Raw genomic sequence first — 23,615 nt, 5'->3', positions numbered from 1 at the left:
TGGCAATCCCCAACATCTTCTTAAAATTCAAAACCTCCGATATAAGCATTGGGGAGTGAGAGACAAGGAAAGTCAGTATATTCCACCTTACCCATTGTAACAAGCCCACAGGTAGCAAGCCTGGCTGATCAGTTCTGGAAACCCAGTCAACTCAGATTTCCTTGTGTTTCTGTTTATTCCTCAGTGATTTATTAAATTTGAATTTTGTGAGCCTTGAAGTTTGGAAAGGGCTGATCGTAGCATGGTTTACATCTATAATTCTGGATAATTCCTACATCTGAGCAACATTATTTGGTAGCATTAGCAAATTCAGATGCATGGGAACTAATGAGAGCGTGGGTTCAAACTTAACTCTTCCCAAGGGACAACAAGAAGAGACTTTGTCTTGCTTGACAAAGCAAATTTGGACAGAGATTTCAGAGGAGGGCAATAGCTTTGGAGTTATTCCCCCTCCCCTTCCTGAATGTGCACCCATCAACTGTACCAGCTAACTGTTATGAACATGTGAACAAGGGAGGCCATTCAGTCTCTCAAGCCTGCTCTGCCATTTAATAAGATCGTGGCTGATCTGATAGTAACCTTGGGTGGGATTTTCTGGCTATTCCCACTATGAGATTGCACGGACCCACCAACCATAAGGCCCCCGCCGTGTGTTCCCCAGTAGCTGGGGGTGCAAGCAACAGGAAATCCATTGACAGTGACGGGACTGGAAAATCCTGCCACCGGCCAATGGTGAGCCAGTTCGACAAAGCTTGCCATGTGATGGTGGGGGAGGGGACATTGTAATCCCATCTGTCAAATCCGCACTCCATTTACTCCTGATAACCTTTCATCCTCTTGCTTACCAAGAATCTATCCATCTCTGCCTTAAAACTGTTCAAGGACTCTATTTCCAAAACCTTTTCAAGAAGCGAGTTCCAAAGACACATGACCTTCTGAATGAAATAATTTTGCCTCATCTCAATTTTAAATAGGTGACCCCTTATTTTTAAACAGTGACCGTTAAATAGTTCTGGATTCTCCCATAAGATGAAACATCCTCTCCACATCCACCCTGTGAATACCCCTAGGTCTTGTATGTTTTAATCAAATTGCCTCTTACTCTTCTAAACTCCAGTGGATACAAAGCAAACCAAGCCTGTCCGGCCTTTCCTCATTAAACAACCTACCCATTCCAGGTATTAGCCTAGTAAATCTTCTCTGAACTGCTTTCAATGCATTTACATCAAATAAAATGAGCATTAATGCATACAATACTCCAATGTGGTTGAACGAGTACCTTATAAAACTGAAGCATAATCTCCTTACTTTAATATTTAATTTCCCTCATGATAAACAATAACTTTTTATCAGCTTTCTAAATCTATATACCAGCCTTTTGTGATTCATGCCCCAGGACACACATGTCATTGTGCACCTCACAGCTCTGCAACCTTTCACTATTTAGATTTTTAAAAATTCTTCCTGTCAAAATGGGCAATTTCACATTTTCTCACATTATACTCCATTTGCCAGATCTTTGTCCACTCACTCAATCTATCTATGCCCCTTTTTAGTCTCCTTACATCATCTTCATAATTTACTTTCCTACCTATCTTTGCCCAACAGCCAATTTGGCATTCCTGCCTTCAGTCCCTTAATCCAAATCATTAATATAAATTGTAAACAGTTGAAATCCCAGCTCTGATCCTTTTAGCACACCATTCATTGCATCTTGCCAACCTGAAAAAGGCCCATCTATACCAACTCTCTGCTTTCTGTTAGCTATGATATGGAGATGCCAGCATCAGACTGGGGAAGTAAATACAGTAAGCAGTCTCACAACACCAGGTTAAAGTCCAACAGGTTTATTTGGTAGTAAATGCCACTAGCTTTCGGGTTTGCCCCTTCATCAGGTCAGTGGGAGTTCTGATCACAAACAGAGCATATAAAGGCATGCACAGGTTACAGAATACTGACTAGAATGTCTTTGCAGCTAATCAAGTCTTAAAAGTGCAGACAATGTGAGTGGAGATAGCATTAAGCATAGATTAAAGAGATGTGTATTGTCTCCAGACAGGACAGTAAGTGAGATGTTGCAAGCTCAGGCAAGTCATGGGGGTTACAGATAGTGTGACATGAACCCAAGATCCTGTTTGAGGCTGTCCTCATATATGCGGAACTTGACTATTGGTTTCTGCTCAGCAACTCTGTGTTGTCGTATGTCATGAGGGCCGCCTTGGAGAACATTTACCCAAAGATCAGAGGCCGAATGCCTGTGACCGCTGAAGTGTTCACCAACAGGAAGAGAACAGTCTTTGAACAGTGATTGTTGAGCAGTGTACCTGGTGGATGGTGTTCTCATGTAAGATGATGGCATCTGTGTCGGTGATCCGGCATGTCTTGCAGATGTTTCTGTGGCAGGGTTTTGTGGTGCTGTGGTCACTGTTGTCCTGAAGGCTGGGTAGTTTGCTGTGGGCAATGGTCTGTTTGAGATTATGCGGTTGTTTGAAGGCAAGAAATGGGAGTGTGGGGATGGCCTTGGCTAGATGTTCGTCTTCATCAATGACATGTTGAAGACTCCAGAGAAGATATCGTAGCTTCTCCGCTCTGGGGAAGTACTGGACGATGAAGGGTACTCTGTCCACCGTGCCCCGTGTTTGTCTTCTGAGGAGGTCGGTGCGGTTTTTCGCTATGGCGCGTCGGAACTGTTGATCGATGAGTTGAGCGCCATATCCTATTCTTATGAGGGCATTTTTCAGCGTCTGGAGGTGCCTGTTGCAATCCTCCTCATCTGAGCAGAGCCTGTGTATATGGAGGACTTGTCCGTAGGGGATGGCTTCTTTAATGTGGTTAGGGTGAAAGCTGGAGAAGTGGAGCATCATGAGGTTATCTGTGGGCTTGCGGTAGTGAGGTGCTGAGGTGATCATCCTTAATGAAGATGCGTGTGTCCAAGAATGCAACTGATTCCGGAGAATAGTCCATGATGAGTCTGATAGTGGGATGGAACTTGTTGATGTCATCATATAGTTGTTTCAGTGATTGTTCACCATTAATCCAAAAGAAGAAAATGTCATCGATGTATCTGGTGTATAGCATTGGTTGAAGGTCCTGTGTGGTGAAGAAGCCTATGCATGAAGATGTTGGTATATTGAGGTGCTTCAGCGATCAAGGACATTTGGCCTCTGATCTTCGGGTAAACATTCTCCACGGCAGCCTTCACGACACATGACAGTGCAGAGTCGCTGGGCAGAGACTGATAACCAAGTTCTGCACATGTGAGGACAGCCTCAACTGAGATCTTGGGTTCGTGTCACACTATTTGTAACCCCCATGACTTGCCTGGGTTTGCAAAATCTCACTTACTGAGACAATACATGCTTATGCTTAACCTATGCTTAATGCTATCTCCACTCACATTGTCTGCACCTTTAAGACTCGATTAGCTGTAAAGACTCACATTGTAATCAGTATTCTGTAAACTGTGTGTGCCTTTATATGGTCTGTTTGTGATCAGAACTCCCACTCACTTGACAAAGGGGCAAACCCCGAAAGCTAGTGGCGTTTACTACTAAGTAAACCTATTGGACTTTAACCTGGTGTTGTGAGACTTCTTATTTTTATTTTATCATGTCAATGCATTGCATTATACACCATGAGCTCTTATTTTCCCTGACAACCTTTGATGTGACACTTTCTCAAATGTCTTCTGTAAATCTTAAGTGCAGTACATCTGTCAGTTCCCCTTTATCCACAGCATCTGTTACTTCCTCGAAGAATTCCAATAAATTGGTTCCCTTTGCATAAAACCATATTAGTTCTGCCACACTACCTTAATCATATCCAAGTGTCCTGCTATAACTTCTTTAATAACAACTTCTAACGTTTTCCCAATGACAGATGTTCAGCTAACTGACCTGTGGTTTCCTGCTTTCTGTCCCTTTTTGAGTAATGGAGTTACATTCGCGATCTTCCAATTTATTGGGATCTTTCCTGTTTCTAGGGAGTTTTGGAAAATTAAAACCAATGCATCAACTATCTCACTAGACCCTAGGATGAAGTCTGTCAGGAGAAGGGCTCTAATCAGCCCACAGCTCCAAGAGTTACTCAGTACCACTTCCCTGATGACTAATTTTCCTGAGTTCCTCTCTCCCTTCCATTTCTTGGTTTATAGCAGCTTCTGGGATGTTCCTCCATAGTGAAGACTGATGCAAAATACCTGTTCAATTAATCTGCTATCCACTATTTTCCATTATTAATTTTCATAACTCACTTTCTATAGGACTGATGTTCACTGTTAACTTTTTTTTTGAAACGTATTTATAAGAATTCTTACAATCTGTTGTCACATTTCTGGTATGCTTTCTCTCAATTTCACATTTTTCACTCCTTATTCTTCTTTCAGTCATCCTTTTATGTTTCTTATGTTCTGCCCAATCTTCTAACCTGCCACCTGTTTCTGCACAAATATATGCTTTTTTTAAAAAGTTAAATACTACATTTCACATTTCTATTTAACCATGAATGGTGGGATCCTCTTTTGGACTTTTACTTACTCGTTGGAATGCATCTGTTGTGGGATATGTGAAATATCCCTTAAACGTTTGCCCACTTGACCTATCCCTTAACCTAATTTGTCAATTCACTTCAGCCTGCTCTGCGCTTATTAAAGTTTATAAACATAACCTGTGATTTTGTCGCTGCGTTAGCAGTGGGTGCATTTACCCCAATGGCTGTTAAATCTCACAAAATTCCCAATGCCAAGATTTCAGTTTGCCATCTTCCCATCTCCCCTCCGATGACATAATCAGGTTCAAAGAACAGTACAGCACAGGAATATGCCCTTCGGCCCACCAAGTCTATGCCGACACAAATGCTTCTCCAATATTTTCTTGCCTCTATGTGGTCCATATCCCTCTAATCTCTGGCTATTCATGTATCTACAGTAAGAACTCTCACAACACCGGGTTAAAGTCTAACAGTTTATTTGGTAGCAAATGCTACTAGCTTTCGGAGTGCTGCTGCTTCGTCAGGTGAGTCAACCCAGGTTGAACGTTATTATAGAATCTGCTTCTATCACTGCTTTCTTCAGTACATTCCAGCATTCACCACTGTCTATGTGAAAAACCTGCCCCTCCCATCTCTCTTAAACTTTCTCCCTTTCACTCTCAACCTATGTCCCTGAGCAATTGATCCTTTGTCTCTGGGAAAAAGACTCTGACTCGTGCCTCGACCAATGAAGACCAAAATGCTTATACACCTTCTTGACCACTTTATCCACCTGAGTTGCCACTTTCAAGGAACTGTGGATCTGCACACCTAGATCCCTCTGTATGCTAATATTTCTAAGGGCTCTACCATTCACTATATACTTTCCTTCTGCAATAGAACTTCCAAATCGCATCATCTCTCATTTGCCCGGGTTATATTCCATCTGCTGTCTTTTAGCCCAGGTATCAGCTGATTTATATCCTGCTGTATTCTCTGAAAACCCTCCTCATTATCGGCTATTCTTCTAATTTTTGCATCATCTGCAAATAATCAGCCTACCCACATTTTCCTCCAACTCATTTATATAAATTACAAACAACAGGCCCCAGCACTGATCCTTGTGGAACATCACTTGTCACAGACCTCCAGTTTGTAAAATACTTTTCCACTGCCACTCTCTGCTTTCTATACCCAAGCCAATTTTGTATCCATCTTATCAGCTGATCTCAGACACCATATGACTTCACCTTCTGTATCAGCCTGCCATGAGGAACCTTATTGAAGGCCTTACTGAAGTCCATCTATACAATATCCACTGCCCTGCCCTGGCCAGTTTTTCTTGTCACTTCCTCAAAGAACTCAGTCAAGTTTGTGAACATGATTCCCCTTTCATAAAAGCATGCTGCCTGTCGCTAATAAGCCTATTCTCTTCCAGATGTGAGTACAGCCTGTCCCTATGAATCTTCTCCGATAATTTTCCTACCACTGATGTAAGGCTCACAGGCCTGTAATTTCCCTGTAAATCACCATCACTGAACGAGCATGAAACTGGCTTGCGTGCGTTGCCATCTCATCAGTGGGAGTCATGACTTAACGTCCGCCTGCATCGTAACTTCTCATCCAGCTAGTGTAATGTCATGCTGACAGGAATCACCACTGTTCTTGCAAAATGGAAACCTAGGTCTGTGAGGCCGGATGGTGGTGGCTCTTGTTCTGTATCATACACAGCTGGGCTGACTACTGGTGACATGCCAGTGTTTGTTGGAGACCCCTTTTAGTGGGGATATTGGGTGGGGGGGTGGAACTGGCTGCAGTTGAGGATTTATTATCCAGTGATTTTTATCATGGAGGGATGACAGCAATGAGCTCCCTGATGACTGCTGCTTGTGTTACCAGGGCGCCTGATAGCACAGCCTATGCTGAGGGAAGAACTAATTGTGCCCAGTTCGTAAGCTGAGATTTATGCTTGTGATGCTGATTGGCCCTTGTAACCGTTACCTCCCCACAGAGCGACATCCAAGGCTGAGCCTCAGCTTTCAGTAGAGAGGGCTGGTAGATCCAGTGCCTTGGAAACAAGGGCCAAGGGATTCACCTCCCCCCAGGGACTCCTGCTCCTGCAAAGCTGCCCCACCGGATATCTCCTCCCCCCGCCTCCCCACCTTCCCAATGCCCATCTCACTTTCCAAATGTGAGTTCCTAGGTGGACCAGTAAACTCAAGACCCTCCTGAAAGAGCCTTCAGTGATCCTATACACATGGGAAGAGGGCTGGAGATGCCCTCATTGTGACTTGGTTCCAGGATGCCCAGAATTAGGGAGGACAATGTGGTGACCCTTCTAGGCGTGGCCCCTCCTATATGCCCAAAAGGGTTTGCAAGAATTAACAACTCAGGAAGCTGGTAATGGAGAGTCCCTGAATGCTAGCTGCCCATTTAGTGATGGTGATGAGCAGTGAAGAAAGGGCTGAGATGCTCCTCTGAGACACTGCAAATGTCTGACTCCTGTCTGGCTGCTGGCAGACTCCCTGTAACTTGGGTTATTTTGGAGCAATGGTGCACAGTCACAAAGATTTACCAGGGTGTTGCCAGGTATGGTGGGAAGCTCTTATGAGGAAAGGCTGCGGGACTTGAGGCTCTTTTTGTTAGAGAGAAGAAGGTTGAGAGGTGACTTAATAGAAGCATACAAGATGATCAGAGGATTAGATAGGGTAGGCAGTGACAGCCTTTTGCCTCGGATGGAGATGGCTAGTACTAGGGGACATAGCTTTAAATTGAGGAATGGTAGATATAGGGCAGATGTCAGAGGTAGGTTCTTTACTCAGAGAGTAGTGGAATGGTCTGCCTGCTATGGTATTGGAGCCGCCAACTTTAAGGGCATTTAAATGGTCATTGGATAAACATATGGATAATATTGGAAAAGTGTAGGTTAAATGGGCTTTAGATTGGTTCCACAGGTCGGAACAACATCGAGGGCCAAAGGGCCTGTACTGCGCTATAATGTTCTATGTTTATCTCTCCTGATTCTGTCTCAGAGGAGTTAGGGTTTTAGTCAGAGGATTCCCTGTAGTAACATTCTATAATTCTATGATTACTGAGTCCTGTCAATGTGAGGGAAACACAGGCACTGAGATGATATCATCACATAGAGGGGATGGAGGCGAGTCTGAGAGTCCGATTGCATCTCTAATTTTAGATGTGCCATCACTGGAGGTCAGGCAGCCTGAAAGTAGTTGAACAAAAGTAGTTATACAAAGTGAAATCAGAAATACAAATTCTGTGTACTACATCTCTGAGTGCTTAACATCACCCATGCCCACATTGCACATCTACAATTTCCTAACCACAGCTGCACAGTTACACAGCTCCCCAGTATCCACATCTGCCTGAGGTGACCTTGGTGAGCATCTGCTAGAGGGCCCAGCCTACTTGCGGGCGATACAGTTGTTGTGGTGGCATATGTTCTATTTGCTGTGCCAGAGGCTCTGGAAGGGGCGAGGCAGATGGACTGGACACTCCCAGGGTCTCCCTGGTTATGCACCAGCAGATCTCTCTCGCTGTGGATGTTCATGTGTCTATAGTTCCCACTATGGGATAGAGAGGCAGCTGGAGTGAGATCCAGAGCCCTGCTGTTCCCAGATACACTCGTTCGTGGATGCTCGCCAGTATCGGCACCAAAAGAGAAAATGCTGGCAAATCTCAGCAGGTCCGGCAGCATCTGAAAGGAGAGAAAAGAGCTGACGTTTCGAATCCAGATAACCCTTTGTCAAAGATGAGCAGGTCAGATGGCAGCGATGCCTGACAAGTGTGGTGCTGTGCATGAGCAGGGATGAATTGTGAGGACAGGGGTCTCGGGGGGCAGATGAGGAAGTGTGATGGGGCCATGTGAGGTGGCAGCATGTGGAATCCAGGTGGGATAGTGAGGGATGAGAGAGTGGTGAGAGAAGACAAAAAGCACTTACCCTGGTAACATGGAGAGGTCATTCATTTTTTTCCTGCACCCCCATCCTCTTGTGGAGGATGCTGATACATGCCAGCGCAGTCTTCATGTCCAATGGTGAGTTGGCACCTTACTGGAGGATCTCCTGCCTGTCTGTGGGTAAATGGTTGCCCTCCTCTCCTCCAGAGTATCCAACACCTGTGTCAGGGCATCCTCTGAGAATGTTGGAACGAGCTTTTTTGCTGCTATCCTCATAGTTGGACTGCAGAGCTGTTCAAATGCTTGAATGAACTGCTCAGGTAACCCCAAGAAACATGTTGAAGATGAACATGCACTGTCCACCAGGGGAGAGATAGACAGTTCTGGAAGGGCGATAACCAAGAAGGCTGGATCTGTGAGGGCAGGGGGTTCAGTGAAGTCAGGGGGTTCAGTAAGGTCAGGGGGTGTATGAGGTCATAGGGTTCTCTGAGGTTGGGGGGGCTGTTCTGTGAGGTCAAGGTGTTCTTTGAAGTCAGGGGCTGTGAGGTGGAGGGCTGTGAGGTTGGGAAGGTTTATGAGGTTTGGGATTCTGTGAGGTCATGGGGTTCTGTGAGGGACTGTGAAGTTGGGGGGGGGGGGTTTATGCGCTTGGGGTGTAGGTGAGGTTGGGTGGTCTGTCAGGTCCTTTGGGTTGTGGGGAGGTGGGGTGTGGTCTCTGAGGACCAGGCTGGGAACAGGTTGATCTGGAATTCACAGATCTCTGAAGTTGGCAGAGCATGTGAATAAGACAGTTAAGAAGGTATATGGGACATTTGCTTTAATCAGTCATGGTATAAGAGCAAAGAGGTCATGTTGCAGCTGTACAGAGCATTGTTAGGCCACAGCTGGAGTATGTGTGCAGTCTGGTCACCTCACTATAGGAAGAATGTGATTGCACTAGAGGAGGTACATTGGAAGTTCACAAGGATATTGCCTGGGATGGAGCATTTAAGCTATAAGAAGAGACTAGATAGGCTTGGATTATTTTCTTTAGAGCAGAGAAGGCCTTGGACGTGGACAAGTTAGGAGAGTGGGCAAAGAAGTGGCAGGTAGAATATTGTACAATGTGGGAAAGTGTGAGGTTATGCACTTTGGTAGGAAGAATTGAGGTCTGGACTATTTTCTAAATGGGGAGGGAACTCAGAAATCGAAAGCACAAAGGACTTGGAAGTCCTCGTTCAGGATTCTCTAAAGGTTAACTTGGAGATTGAATTGGTAATTAGGAAGGCAAATGCATCATTGGCATTCATTTTGAGAGAATTAGAATACAAAAGCTGGGATGTATTGCTGAGACTTTATGAGGTTCTGGTCAGACCATATTTGGAATATTGTGAGCAATTTTGGGCCCACATCTAAGGATGATGTGTTGGCTTTGGAGAGGGTCCAGAGGAGGCTCGCAAGAATGATCCCAGGAATGGAAAACTTGACATATGTGGAACAATTGTGCACTCTATGGAATTCATTGCCACAAAAGACTATGGAGGCCAAGTTATTGAGTGTATTTAAGACAGAGATAGATACATTCTTGACTGGTAAGGGGATCAAAGGTTCCAGGGAAAGGGCCGGAGAAACTTACCAGCCATGATTGAATAGCAGAGCAGAATCATAGAGCCATAGATGTTTACAGCATGGAAACGGACCCTTTGACCCAACTTGTTCAATCTGCCTCTGTTTTTAACCCATAAGCTAGTCTCAATTGCCCATGTTTAGCCCATATCCTTCTATACCCATCTTATCCATGTAACTGTCTAAATGCTTTTTAAAAGGCAAAATTGTACCCGCCTCTATTATTACCTTTGGCAGCTTGTTCCAGACACTCACCATCCTATATGTGTGAAAAAATTGTCCCTCTAGACTTTTTTGTATCTCTCCCCTCTCACCTTAAACCTATGCCCTCTAGGTTTAGACTCCCCTACCTTTGGGAATAGATATTGACTATCTAGCTGACTTATAACCCCATTATTTTGTAGATCTCCATAAGATCACCTCTCAGCCTCCTACGCTCCAGAGAAAAAAGTCCTAATCTATCCAGCCTTTCCTTATAACTCAAACCACTAAGTCCCAGTAGCATCCTAATAAATCTTTTCTGCACTCCTTCTAGTTTAATAATATCCTTTCTTTAACTCAGTGGGCCGAATTGCCTAACTCTGCTCCTATATCTTATAGTCTTCTGATCTTATGATTGAGGTATACAAGGTTATGAGGGGTATAGATAGGGTGAAGAGGAAGCAGCTGTTCCCCTTGGATGAAGGAGCATAGTTTTAAGGTAAGGGGCAGGAGATTCAGAGGGATGCACTGCCTGGGAAGGTGGGGAGGTCAGAAGCCTTATAACCTTTAAAAACTATTTGGATGAGCACTTGCAACGCCATAACATTCAAGGATACTGGGCAAGTGTAGGAAAATGGGATAGTGTGACTTTAGTGGTAGTTATTGTTGGTCAATGGACTGAAGGGCCTTTTCTGCACTGTACAACTCTCTGGCTCCCTTCTGCATTACAATTAGTAGAATATTCAATAAACAATCAGAAGGCTTCACTGAATGAGAAGAGATTCCGCCTCAAAGTATTCCAATGTCACTCTGCACATTCAAACGAGCAGTTACAATAGAGTTTGAACAGGAAAACCAAGACCCTGGTCTTAGGTGTAGTTTTAAAACCTGTCCAAACAAACTTTCCATTCAAACCAATAGATTGCTACCTGTTGTACGTTTGAAAATGCATTACTGCAACGAAATGGATATTTGGTCAGCTGAATTCCCTTTGAAATAGATCTTTAAATAATGTGGGTGGGTTCCCAACTTTATGACCTGCTGCTTTCTAGAAACTGGCATGACAATGCTGTAGATACAGCCTAATGTCATCACATCCCATAATACACCAGGCAAAGTGGGAAACATTTCCAATCACAAAATTTACTTAGCTCCTTATTTGTGATCCTGAATCCGAGTTGGTGACTCTTAAGCAGGAAAGCCTGTATAGGCTTTCATCTGCTTTACAGAGCAGAGATACTGGAAAGGCAAGAAGATCAGCCAAAAAACTTCAGAGCGGAATTTTCACAGCTGTCCACAGGACTAGGAAAGCTGAATACAGCAAACCACATCACTCTACATGCTGAAATAAGGCCAGTGCATCTGTTTGTACCCAGGAAGGTTCCTCATCCATCCTGGCCAAAGATAAAGAAGGAAATTGACTATATTATTTTGCCTCTGACAGACCTAACAAGCTCATAACTCAGAGATGGTGCTAAAACCTAATCAATCCATTAGAATTTGCATGAATCTTATACAATTAAACAAAGCAGTTGAATCAGAAATTCATTGTATGTTATCTGCAGACAACAGCTCAGCAAAATTGGGAAAAGGTTCAATTTTCACAAAGTTATCTGAAACTAGTGGTTCTTCCACCTCGATAAAAAATATAAGTTAGTCAGACCTGGCTGGTTAGCAAAGGCAGCTTTAAAGCCTTGACTTCTTTCTGCTGCATTGAAGTCTCTGAAAGCCTGTGAATCTTGTATGCTATTTAGAGAATATCAAAGAAAGTGTTAAATTCCAGTTAATTGCTTTTAAATTCAAGTATTTTAATATACCTCACTGATTTTCTATTTTGTCCGAGTGGGAATTCTCCCTTGCAACTTTCCTGCCACTTGTATATTGGAAAGCAGCGTCACAAATTAGGACTTCAGCGTGAGTGTATCCCAATCACATCTTTGATCTCCTCTTGCTGCCTACCTTTTCACTCAGAGGGTGATAGAAATCTGGAATGCACTGCCTGGGAAGTTAATGGAGACTGGTAACCTTACAGCCTTCAAAAATTATTTGGATGAGCGCTTGAAACATCATGGATGAGATTCTCTGGCCGCGCTCGCCTCAAAACCGGAGAATCCTGCCCAAGGTCAATGGACCTTTGCATGGTCTGCCCCCAGCCCACTACGATTGCTGTGGTAGGTGGGATGGGAAAATTCCCCAAAATAACATTCAAGAATATTGGACAAGTGTTGGAAAATGGGATTAGCGTGACTTAAGTGGTGCAAACTTGATAAGCCAAAGGGCCTTTCTCTGCACTGCACTTTGATTCTATGACTCCATGAACACACTCTTACAGGCAGATGAAATTGTGGCCCAGGAGTATATGTAAACTTGTGGCTACCCCATATTTACTTATTCCAGCTGGTAAGTCAGCTTTCTTTGGCAATATTTGATGGATATTAAAAGAGCACATTTTCTAAACTTTGCAGGCTTTCAACCTGATAAAATCAGGATGGAGGCCTGTTGATATGTTTGCCAGTGCATCAGAAAAGAAGACCATTGCATTCACGACAGTGAACAAGGTGCTGTGGTCAATCAGCACAGTGTCTGATCTGAAAATATCAACTCCTTTCACTGGGGAAAGCACAGGGGAAAGATACATGGCATGGGGCCAAAAGTCACAGAGAGAACAATGGTAACCCCCAGGATGTTGATGGTGAAGGATTCATCAATGGTAATGACATTGAATGTTTGATGATCAGATGGGTGTGGGTTAAATGACCTCTTTTTGGGGATGGTCAAACCGAATGCTACCTGCCTGATATTGTCCAGGCCTTGTAAGAGCAGGCACAGACTGTTGCAGTATCTGAGGAACTGCAAATGGTACCAAACACTGCAGTCATCAGCAAACATCTCTACTTCTGACCTTTCTTTGAAGACAAGATCATTGATAAGAACATATAAGAACATAAGAAATAGGAGCAGGAGTAGGCCATCTAGCCCTTCGAGCCTGCCCCGCCATTCAATAAGATCATGGCTGATCTGTCGTGGCTCAGTTCCACTTTCCCGCCCTCTCCCCATAACCCTTAATCCCCTCTCTTATCAAGAACCCATCAACCTGCTTCTTAAAAATATTTAGCAAGGCAGCCTCCACCACTTCAACGGGCAGAGAATTCCAGAGATTCACCACCCTTTGAGTGAAGAAGTTCCTCCTCAACTCCGTTCTAAACCGCCTCCCCTTTATCTTGAGGCTGTGCCCCCTAGTCCTACTGTCTTTTTTGAGCGGGAAGAGTCTCTCCACCTCTATCCTATCCATCCCATTCATGAAGTAGCTGCAGATGTTTGGGCCTAGAGCATTGCCCAAAGGAACCAGTCCTATCCTGGTATTGGAATGCCTGGTCGGCCACAGCTACAATCATGTTCCTTTATGCTAAATATGACTTCAACCAGAGGAGCGTTTGCTCCTGATTTCCATTGAACTTCAATTTTACTGGGGCTCCTTGATGCCATACTTGATTAAATGCTGCCTCGATGGCAAGGGCAGTCACTCTCACCACCACTTGTGATGGCCACAGATAACGCCTGTCCATTTTTGGAGAGAAGCACATCCACCTTACTCCTGACTGCGCCCCACAGTGATGATGTATCACTGAATCTGACTGTTGTCATTACTCTATGTCCACCATCCATCATGAACACGTCAATATCCAGCTGAGTAATGTTCTTTTAAATATAACTGAGATCATATCAGGCAGAGCATATCTTGGCCACTATGCTGATTGGTGGTAAAAAGAGACAGCAAGTCAAAATTGATTGCTTCGATTCAGCTATAATAAAGGACGTTTCTTAAGAGTTTGGCTCTTGCAATTCCAGCATGAACTTCAACTGAAGCCAGCTTCAGATCAATATTGGGTGTGATACCTGGAAACAGGTGTCTATGTTCAAGAAATTGAAACATCTTTATCCATTTGCTGAAGGGAACACTTGAACAAACTTGCTCAAGAGAGAAAGAATAACTTTCTTTTGTATTTCACCCTCTATATTTTCCCCATATCACAAAGCACTTCATTACAACTGAAGAACTTCTGAAATGGAGTCAAGATTACAGGGATGCATTCCATTGGATCCAACCAGCCTGTTCTATAGATAATTTTATCCTGATCTGAATTACCTCCTCTTTACAATGGAGCAGAATTTTACCCTTTCCCCAAGGCAGCTTCTGAGGGGGAGGTGGAGTATAAAATTGAATGGATGAAATTTCTCTAGGCACCTGCCCTCTAAATCCAGACATAATTTCATGTTAAAGTAGGCAGGGCTGGGTAACCCACCTATTCACCTATTAAGGCCCTTAAATGGCCACTTCTGACCTAGCCTCAATTTTTATACTGGTTGGAGTGGGAATGGATAGAGTGAGAAAGTGACATTCTGAGGCACCATTCCCCTGGGATGTTGGCGCTCCAGCATCCCCTCTCCCCATGGCCTTTCTCCTAATGCTGTGACCACCTCTTTTCCAGCTCCCCCCCACCTCACCCCCTGACATTCTCTACCCTCCTGCCCTCAGAACACCCTGGTTTTGCCTTTCTAAAGGTCCTGGGATTTAGTTCCAGGAAGAACAATGCAGTGATTCTGGCTTTTGCAGCATTGTGCCTGGCCAGGTTAAAGAGCTGTCAGCCAATCTCAATCCCAAGGGTAGGACTTCCTTCCAAAAGTGGACAGAAGCCCACCTACTCAAGTGGGTTTTAAATGGCAGACGGAGTTTGAGAATTGGCAGCTGCACATTAGCGTCGTCTCTCAGGATGGTGAGCACCGATCACTCATCATTCTCAAAATTTTACCCCATCACTTGGGCACCATCCATCTGCTTTGATTCAGACAGATGCAAAATTCTCACTTAGTACCACAGCCCTATCCTCAGTCTTTATATGTTGTGATGATCATAGTTATTATAAGTTTTGTTTAAGTGGAATGTTTAAAACTCAGCTTTTTTCTACAGGTATGTCTTGTGGGAATGCAGTAAGATCTCTCACAACACCAGGTTAAAGTCCAACAGAGGTCTGTAAGCTGCTTTAAAACTCAAAATCCCTGAAAACTTTGAAAATATGTACAGTCCCTATAGCAAGTACATTTATGGCTGCTAAGTGTAATTAAAGTCGCATTTGAGTCTGTAAGAGGAATGTTGCTTATTTGGAACTGAAAAAGTGAGAAGTTATAAATTATATTTGTTTCCTTACATTTAACTATTGTCCAATTATTAAGAGTTAAGATGTTTCATTTTGTTAGTTTTAGGCAGAGGCAAAGGAAGAAGAGGTTATATAATGCCAAGCTTGAAATTCATTCAGGTTGGAGTGTAAGGGAATAACCTCGGGGTCCTTGTGCATGAGTCGCAAAAACCCAGCTTGCAGGTGCAGCAGGTGGTCAGGAAGGCGAATGGGATGCTGGCCTTCATCATGAGGGGGATTGAATATAAAAGTAGGGAGGTCTTGCTACGGCTGTATAGGGCATTGGTGAGGCCGCAGCTGGAGTACTGTGTGCGGTTTTGGGCGCCGTACTTACACAAGGATATTTTGGCCTTGGAGGGAGTGCAGAGGAGGTTTACTAGGCTGATGCCGGAGTTGAGGTGGTTGAGCTATGAGGAGAGGCTGAATAAATTAGGCTTGTACTCATTAGAGTTTAGAAGAATGAGGGGAGATCTCATTGAGACGTATAAGATGATGAATGGGATGGATAGGGTAGAGGTGGAGAGACTCTTCCCGCTCAGAAAGGATAGTAGGACTAGGGGGCACAGCCTCAAGATAAAAGGGGGGCGGTTTGGAACGGAGTTGAGGAGGAACTTCTTCACTCAAAGGGTGGTGAATCTCTGGAATTCTCTGCCCGTTGAAGTGGTGGAGGCTACCTCGCTAAATATTTTTAAGACGCGGGTTGATGGGTTTTTGATAAGAGAGGGGATTAAGGGTTATGGGGAGAGGGTGGGAATGTGGAGCTGAGCCACGACAGATCAGCCATGATCTTATTGAATGGCGGGGCAGGCTCGAAGGGCTAGTTGGCCTACTCCTGCTCCTATTTCTTATGTTCTTATGTTCTTTGCTAAGGACAGATTGTTCAGAGCCAGAGAGGTGAACACCTGAGGGTACCATTAATACTCAGCCAGACGTGAGATTAGAAGAATTGCACTTTCCAAATCATGATCCATACTCTTATAGGAGATGGTCATCAATTTAAGGAAACACAATAGAGTACATGCCCTTGCCTGTATCAAAGGTGATGAATTGGAGCTTGTTGAGAGCTTCAAGTTTCTCGATGTTCAGATCACCTACAATCTGTTCTGATCTCTCTACATCGATGTCATAGTTAAGAAAGCCAACCAGTGCCTCTAATTTCTCAGAAGGCTAAGGAAATATGGCATGTCCACTACAAGTCTCACCAATTTTTACAGATGCACCACAGAAAGCATCCTTTCCAAGTGCATCACAGCTTGGTATGACTCCTGCTCTGACCAAGACGGCAAAAAACTACTGTATGAACGGTATGTTTTATCTGTATCGGTCGAAAGAGACAATACTTTTCACTTTATCCCAATACATGTGACAATATATCAAGTGAATTCAAGGTTCAGCACTGCAAGTGCAAATCAATGTCATTTTTAAACGTGATGAAAGCTTCTTCCTCTACCACCTTTTAAGACAGTGAGTTCTAGATCCTCACCATCTGTTGGATGAAAATCATTCTCCATGATTCCCTTCTAAACTTCTAAACAGGACAAGACCTCTTGTCCTGAATCTATGCCCTCTAGTTGTAATTCCTTCAACCAAGGGAAATAGCGCTTCCCTATTCATTGTATTTAGAACACTCGTAATTTCATACACTTCAATTAGGTTCCCCCTCAGAGAAAGCAATCTTAGCCTAATCAATCTTTTCTTATAACCAGAATTCTGGAGTTCAGGCACCATCCTTGTAAATCTCCTCTGTGCCCTCTCTACTGCAGTCATATGTTTCCTGTAGTGTGGTCCCCAGAACTGCACAAAATTCTTCAGCAGTGACCAAATTAACATTTCTTATTCTGCGTCTCAGCTCATCAAGGCATCCTTGATCACCTTATCCATACTTGTCCAGCCACCTTCAGGAACCTGTGTACATACACAATGTAGTCTCTCTGTTCCTCTATACTTCTCAGGATTTAGCTATTTATTGTTTTCTCTTTGCCTTGTTAGTCTTCCCAAATACTTTACCTCACACATGTGGGGTGGCATGGTGGCACAATGGTTAGCACTGCTGCTTCAGAACGCAGGGACCCAGGTTCAATTCCGGCCTTGAATCTGTGCGGAGTTTGCACATTCTCCCTGAGTCTGCGTGGGTTTCCTCTGGGTGCTCCGGTTTCCTTCCACATTCTAAAGATGTGTGGGTTAGGTTGATTGGCCATGCTAAATTGACCCTCGTGTCAGACGGATTAGTGGGGTAAATATGTGGGGTTTCGGGGTTGGTGCAGACTCAATGGGTTGAATGGCCTTCTTTTGCACTATAGGAATTCTATGATTCTCAGGATTGAATCCCATTTGCCACTGTTACATCCACCAGACCAACAAAGAAAGAACAAAGAAAAGTACTGCACATGAACAGGCCCTTCAGCCCTCTGAGCCCATGCTAATCATGATGCCCTGACTAATTTTTAAAAATCCTTCTGCCCTTACTCCGTCCATATCCCTCTATTCCCTCCCTATTCATGTACCCATCCATATGCCTCTTGAATGTTGATAATGTGCCTGTTGCCACCACCTCCTCTGGCACCCACCACACTCTACATGAAAAACATCCCCCCCACATCTCCCTTAATCTTTTTCTCCTCACCGTGAACCTGTGCCCGCTTGTAATTGACACTTCCACCCTGGGAAAAATCCTCTGACTATTCACCCTGTCTATGCTTCTCGTAATTTTGTAGACCTCTATCAGGTCTCCCCTCAGCCTACATCTTTCCAGTGAAAGCAACCCTAGTTTATTTAACCTCTCCTCATAGTCAACACCCTCGAGGCCAAGCAATATCCTAGTGAACCTTCTTTGCACTCTCTCCAAAGCTTCCATGTCATTCTGGTAGTGTGGCAAGTAGAACTGCTTGCAAAACTCCAAATGCAGCCTAACCAAGGTTTTATATAGCTGCAACATGATTTCCCAACTCTTGTACTCAATGCTCCAGCTGATAAAAGCAAGCATGCCCAGATCTGCACATCCAGATCCCTCTGTACGTTAATGTCCCTAAAGGGTCTGCCATTTACAGTATAATTCACACCTAAATTTGTTTCTCCAAAATACATCACCACACATTTGTCCTGATTAAACTCCATTTGCCATTTCTGCGCCCAAGTCTCCAATCCATCTCTACCTTGGTCAACAATGGAATCATAGAAATCATAGAAGCTCTACAGTTCGGAAAGAGGCCATTTGGCCCATCAAGTCTGCACCGACCACAATTCCACCCAGGCCCTACCCCCCCGTAGCCCTACATATTTGCCCGCTAATCCCTCTAATCTATGCATCTCAGGACACTAAGGGCAATTTTAGCATAGCCAGGCAACCTAACCTGCACATCTTTGGACTGTGGGAGGAAACCAGAGCACCCGGAGGAAACCCACACAGACATGAGGAGAATGTACAAACTCCACACAGACAGTGACCCAAACTGGGAATTGAACCCAGGTCCCTGGAGCTGTGAAGCAGCAGTGCTAACCACTGTGCTACCGTGTGATCAATTTTTATGTTGTCTGCAAACTTCACAATCATATCCCTACATTCTACTCCAAGTGAAAATCCATTAGAAACAGCCGTCCAGTCACAAAAATATCCAATGATCTTTTCTTCATTTTGCTGAGTAAACTTTGGATCCAACTTGCCTCCATTAGATTTTATGGGCCCTCAAACCTCCCCTGCTATTCAATAAGATCATGGCTGCGATGATTGCAGTCTCACCTTTCTGCTTATTTCCCCATAACCCTTGACCCCCTATTGATTAAACATCTAACTTCACCTTGAATATACTCACAGACCCGGTTTTTCTGCTACAAGGGAAGAAATTCATCCTCATCTCCGCCTCCACATAATGTCTATTTCTTACTCTAATGATATCTGTTTCTTCTAATCCGTTGTGTACTCTGTCTTCCTTTCTGATGTTACACCCTGGTTGTCACACACCTGATGAAGGAACACCATTTCCGAAAGCTTGTGGAATTACTATCAAATAAACTGGTTGGACTCTAACCTGGTGTTGTGTGACTTCTTACTGTGTTTACCCCAGCCCAATGCTGGCATCTCTACATGATGACACCCTGGTTCCCATACCACTGCCAAGTTATTTTAACATCTCCTGAATAGCACTAGCAAACTCTCCCTCAAGGACATTAGTACCTATTCTGTTGAGGTGCAATGTATTTGAAATCTTTTTAGGTTCCATTTTCCCCAGTCCTAACATCCCAGGAATTCAAAGCCTTGCCTTCTGCCTGATCCCTCAAGTTCAGGTACTCATCTACTCTATCCTCCTATTCCTATACTTCTGAACAACTGGCACCTGGAATAAGTTGGAGATAACTACATTTAAGGTCCTTCTTGCTCGTCTGCTTCATAGCCTCCTACAGTCTCTCTACAAGGTCTCCTCTTTATTTCTACCAGTGTTAGGAAGGTGGGGAGGTGGTGGTGTTGGGGGGATTGGGTGGTGCCTGTCTACCAAGGTGGGGAGGTGGTGGTGTTGGGGGGATTGGGTGGTGCCTGTCTACCAAGGTGGGGAGGTGGTGGTGTTGGGGGGATTGGGTGGTGCCTGTCTACCAAGAGATCCTAGCAGTTGCCCAGCAGCCATTTAACAGTGAGCATTATCTGAGAGGCAGTCCTGCCTCAGAGAGCTGCTAGCCAATTGGATGGACAAATGCATCTGGTTGTGCTTGCATAAAATGATCTTAGGAGACTGGAGTACAGTATGATTGTTTATTCTTCCAATATATGCTGGAAGAGAACTACATTGGAGAACTCAGCCAGTCTACTAATTTGCAATGCCTTTATACCTTGCCAGGCACATACACAGAATATTAAAATCATAGAATCGCTACAGTACAAAAGGAGGCCATCTGGCCCATCAAGCCTACACCAAAAACAATTCCACCCCTACCCTATTCCTGTAACCCCATATTTTTACCATGCTAATTCCCCTGACACTAAGCAGCAATTTAGCATGGCCGATGCACCTAACCTGATCATTTTTGGACTGTGGGAGGAAACTAGAGCACCTGTGGAAATGCACGCTGACATGGGACAAATGTCTAAACTCCACACAGAAAACCAGCCAAGGCTGGAATTGAACCCAGGTCCGTGGCACTATGAGGCAGCAGTGCTAGCCACTGTGCCAAAGTGTCACCCATTAATATTGTTTAGATTCCAATGCTGTCTGCATATAGGTTTATATTAAACGGGTATCTCTGGGTCCAGGTTCATAGGTAGGGTGTCTCCTAACTTAGGCATTATCTAGTGGCACAGAGGTTAGGATTGCTGCCTCACAGCACCAGGGACCTGAGTTTGATTCCCGGAGTCTGCACGTTCTCCCCGTGTCTGCGTGGGCTTCGTCCAGGTGCTCCGGTTTCCTCCCACAGTTTGGAAGACGTGCTGGTTAGGTGCATTGACCATGCTAAATTCTCCCTCAGTGTACCCGAGCAGGCACCGGAGTGTGGTGACTAGGAGATTTTCACAATAACTTCATTGCAGTTTAAGCCTACTTATGACAAATAAATAAATAAACTTGAAAATAAACTTCACATAGACTGCATTGATTCTCTGGCTCAATGCTTGTTCCTTTTGAAATAAACAGCCACCTGTCCCTTCTGTGATAAATAGCCACAGTCTTGATGAGTACAAAGCTCATCTGGGAAACTCATCCTGCTGACAATGTGTAAAGCTGACCGCTTAAATAAACATTAGCTATTAGGAGTAAGGGAGTGATGAAGAGAAATGTGCACCTTTAAAGAGAGATGCAGATAATAATTAATGGCTGGTTTGTACTTTGTATTAATTTTCACATTAGAAGAAAAGGATACGGTATTAGAGATGAAAGGGAAAGTAAAAACAAATCAAGGGAGGAACTTACTGGATTCAATACAAGTTAAAAAATGGTGAAAATAATGGGATTTGGGATAAATATATCTTCTTTTACTCCAAGTGCATGAATATCAATTATAATCCCTTTTAATAAATTCATTTTAGTTTTTTTAAAATTCCTACCACATTCTTGACCCATTCAACTTCCTTATTTAGTAGCAACTTTTTGACAGTATCATGCATAAACTCAAGATTATTAGTTTTCATTGTGCATTGATGATATCCAGTGCTGCTACTCCACTACTTATACATGATTCTATCTCTGGAAGAGTTTTGAGACCTTTTTCTCGACAAAGAAAATCAATTTGAGGTGCAGCAATGTTCTAATTAAATGGCAGTTCAGGTTTGAGGAGCTAACTGTTCTAACTCTGTTCTTCAATACAAAAGTTAATTGATTTGTTGTTTGTTGTTTGATCAATTGTTGTTAATTGATTTCTGGAAAAGGAGGCAGTTGGAAATATGTGCCTGCTTAATGAAGAGTCCAGTTGGAATTTGAACCAATCCTTCTGTTTCTGATATTTCTCAATCTGTTACAAATTTCAAAATTTTTCTGCTTTTCATTTAGAATTGGCGATTTTAAAATTTTCAGATTAATTTCTGCTCTTTGTAAATAGGATTCACATGTAGGTAAGCTATCCGGGACAAAAGTGATGGTGATTAGCAAACACCACATTCCTTACATGTTAGATGAATTACGATAGATCAAATCTAAATTTAAGTCAGACTCCATCATAAAAGTGTTAATGCATTTGAAGTATTAAAAATTCAATCATATGGTTCTAATTTTAACAAACATTCAAAAACTTCCAGGGAAAGACTGCATTAGCAATTTCAATATGCGGGGTCAAAACTAGCTGATTATGATGACAACATCAACTTTTAACTAGGGGCAATTTGTTTCAGATTAAAATCTTTATGACTCAAAAAAAGGAAATTACAGCATAACTCAGTCCAATATCATATGGGAACAATATAAGTTCATTGCACCATAAGAGTTCATTTATATTCAGTGACTGAAAAGACTAGCAAGAATCTATATGCACTATCGGTAACTGTGAACTAATCTCAATTAATTTAATTAGACCTAATAACATAGAGCTGGTAAATTGGTATCCCTGGTGTACATAGGGCCCTGATGTGGCCCTTGCTTCCCAAAGCCTAGGAAACTAAATCCTGTTTTCATTTATATTTTCTGCTTATTTGTTTCTTCTATTGGAAGTCAATGAAAAGGAAAGATTATTAAATGGTTTGCAGATTAGCAATCACTTATTTTGCTCCACTATGAAAGATCAATGGATTCATTGCCTGGAATTAATTTACTTGAAATTCATTGTCTTGTTCTGTTTCCTCAACTTTAACCAGAAGAACTAAAAGTGTTTCTCTGAAGGAGAGCAGGGACATGTTCCCCAATACCCTGCCAAAAAGTTATTTCTCTACTAACATCATAAAATGTTCATTAATGCAGAGCCAATTTATACAGTTATAGAGTGTTACAAATGAATAAATAACAGGGGATGTGTCCAGTCATTGAATGGTTGCATGAGAGCAGTTGCTATTGCCTGGGAATAGCACAATTTGCCTTGACTGCCTGATCCTGATAGATTCAATGATGAATTTAGTTAAGCACCAAAACATCTGCAACCTCAGATATGCAGGACTGGGCTGAACCTTATCATAGCCTAGAAGAGGCCTTTGACAAAAGAATAGCTGCTGTCATAAGAACATAAGAAATAGGAGCAGGAGTAGGCCATCTAGCCCTTCGAGCCTGCCCCGCCATTCAATAAGATCATGGCTGATCTGTTGTGGCTCAATTCCACATTCCCGCCCTCTCCCCATAACCCTTAATCCCCTCGCTTATCAAAAACCCATCAACCCGCGTCTTAAAAATATTTAGCGAGGCAGCCTCCACCACTTCAATGGGCAGAGAATTCCAGAGATTCACCACCCTTTGAGTGAAGAAGTTCCTCCTCAACTCCGTTCTAAACCGCCCCCCCTTTATCTTGAGGCTGTGCCCCCTAGTCCTACTGTCCTTTCTGAGCGGGAAGAGTCTCTCCACCTCTATCCTATCCATCCCATTCATCATCTTACATGTCTCAATGAGATCTCCCCTCATTCTTCTAAACTCTAATGAGTACAAGCCTAGTTTATTCAGCCTCTCCTCATAGCTCAACCCCCTCAACCCCGGCATCAGCCTAGTAAACCTCCTCTGCACTCCCCCCAAGGCCAAAATATCCTTGCGTAAGTACGGCGACCAAAACTGCACACAGTACTCCAGCTGCGGCCTCACCAATGCCCTATACAGCCGCAGCAAGACCTCCCTACTTTTATA

The sequence above is a fragment of the Carcharhinus amblyrhynchos genome, unplaced genomic scaffold, assembly GCF_965287045.1.
Source record: "Carcharhinus amblyrhynchos unplaced genomic scaffold, sCarAmb.v2.hapA scaffold_50, whole genome shotgun sequence".
NCBI lineage: Eukaryota > Metazoa > Chordata > Chondrichthyes > Carcharhiniformes > Carcharhinidae > Carcharhinus > Carcharhinus amblyrhynchos.
Note: the sequence above shows the minus strand (reverse complement) of the source record.